General features: G+C 38.2%; 1 long non-coding RNA gene across 1 annotated transcript in view; it reads left to right on the forward strand.

Moving 5' to 3' along the window:
- Positions 1–1,247, forward strand: part of LOC107271071 — a 3,415-nt gene extending 2,168 nt beyond the window's left edge. Inside the window, exons 2-3 of the long non-coding RNA XR_003060748.1 lie at positions 1–576; positions 697–1,247. The exon at positions 1–576 is cut by the window's left edge and continues 228 nt beyond it. This is a non-coding gene — a long non-coding RNA (uncharacterized LOC107271071). The remainder of the gene's footprint in view (positions 577–696) is intronic.
- The last annotated feature ends 1,151 nt before the right edge of the window (positions 1,248–2,398 follow it).

Below are 2,398 nucleotides of genomic sequence, written 5' to 3' on the forward strand. Positions count from 1 at the left end.
ACTCCGCCTAATGGAAATACGATGGAAACGGCTGAAAGTAGAAAAACAGGACTCTGTTTCAGCTCTATTTGAACTCGGTTCTGTGTCGGTGGAAACTAAGCCAATGATGCGTAAATACGCGAGTTCGAATAATTGACCAACCAGAATAAGAACAACGTGCTGGCAGACTTTCTAGGAATTTCTTTAAACAAATGACGAGAGCGATCTTCATGGCACTTTTTAGAGCAATGAACAGTCTTTTGTTTATACCAAACGTGTCATGGCTGATTATACAGTGCAAGAATATCTGCAAATGGTGGACTTTTATCGGCGGAATAATGGAAATGCGCATGCGATAGCACGAGCATTTGTGCTCAATAATCTGAACAGACGAACTCCTGATCATAAAATAATCCTGGCGGTAGTTTGTCGTCAAACGGAAACTAATTCGGTTCTTCCGCCTCGTGATATAGGGAGAAGGCGGTGATGCTCGACCAATTCAATTGGCCAGTAGAAAACCCGCTTTTAACAAGGATCCAAAATTTTCAATTGCGATTCAGCATACACCTGTGGTGTGGACTATTCGGAAATCAACTGGTAAATTGAATTGAAAAAAAAAATGAATTGAATCAATCAATGATTGATTAAACATGACAAATCAATAGAACAATCCATGATATTAATGTATTATTTTCCATCTCTTTTCTTTATACACAGATTGGGCCAGTTATTTTACCAAATAATATCAATGGAAATAACTATTTACAGTTTCTCCAAGGAGACTTATTAAATATCATAAACGATGAAATACCACCGGAAGTGAGAAGAAGCATGTATTTCCAAGACGATGGCGCTCCAGCACATTATTTTAGAAACGTGCCGGAATTTCTTAATGAAACCTTTCCCGAGTATTGGATCGGTAGAGGCGGGCCTGTACCATGGCCACCGCGATCTCCTGAACTAAATCCTTTGGATTTTATTGGGGGTTTTATTAAACAAAATATTTATTTTCGGTACGATTCACCCGACAACGAAACTGAATTAAATCTTCGAAATAACGAAGCAGATGTTGCAGCGAGCATTAGACTCGTTCGTCACGCGATTACGAATGTGCATAGACGTTCAAGGTCGTCATTTTGAACAGTGTCTCTAATGTTAATAATCATTCAATACATACATAAAATATATCATTAAAGTTGCTGTTTTTATTTATGGTAATTTGTTCATTCATCAGCGACTATTTACTCCACAGTGTCACGTAAAAAGTACGGGAGAAGGTACGTATGTTTACTCATTCATATAAAAAATACAAGAAGTACAATAAAAGAGTACAAAAGTTTAACAGATTTAAATTATGGGAACCTGGCAAATACCAATTCTTGTGTTATTCCTCCATTTAGGAAAATGTACGGGAAAAAGTACAGGAAGAAGTATAGGAAGATGCAGGGGAGAAAGCACAGGATAATGCATGGGAAAAAGTACAAAAAGATGCAAAGAAGATCAAAGAGTGTACATACATACATTAATAAATACTATTCTCAACATTAAGTTTCTTTATCCTACTTTAAAAAGTGTGCGATTGAATGTCTCATGTCCGACAAGCTATAATTTAAGGTATTACTACGGTAAACTTAAAACCGCGTAATCGAGCTGAAATTTGTTTTACGTCTAATTTGTATAGCAGTACATCTCTCTACAAATTTTTAACACGATTCACTCATCTATTTCCGAGTATTTCCGAGTTAAAGTCAGGACTCGTAACACGTATTCCCTATACCTGGCCAATGTAACGCGCATGGTTTTTTCTATTGCATTTGACTCGTCCGCGTAATTCCGATGAAAAACTAGTATGTGGAAAAGGACAAATTTGGAATTTTTTAGATTTTTAGTCAGAACTTTTTACTCAGGATTTATTGATAGACATGAAAGAAGGTCGATATTTATTACGAAATCTCTCGTACGACGGCTAGACAAAAGAGCGTTACGGCAACATTGCGTTTGAGACTGTATTCGGTGTATATACGTATACACTACTATATCCAATATACATTAGTGTGCGCCTATCGATGCAGGGATGGGCGTGTGTGAGTGAGCTGTACCAGTTCAAAAGTTGACGCTGGATTGTTCAAATCTTACATTGAAAATTTTGTTATTTTTCGGTCCGTAGTAATACCTTGTAACGTAATTCTTTAGCTTGATCCGACACCGATAGCAAAACATACGGGAACGACTATCTTCGAGAACCAACCTACCACACCTCCGTAACGCTCACAGGAATTCATAGAATTCCTGGATATCGCGAGAACAACGCGAGAACTGTATGAATCGAGAACTTGCTATACCGTAGCGAAACACGGCAAGAAAAACTATCAACAGATAGCACGGGAGCACGAGCCAGCCCGTGGCACCTCGGTCGGTG

Source organism: Cephus cinctus, unplaced genomic scaffold, assembly GCF_000341935.2.
Source record: "Cephus cinctus unplaced genomic scaffold, Ccin1 Ccin1_scaffold0885, whole genome shotgun sequence".
Classification (NCBI taxonomy): Eukaryota; Metazoa; Arthropoda; class Insecta; order Hymenoptera; family Cephidae; genus Cephus; species Cephus cinctus.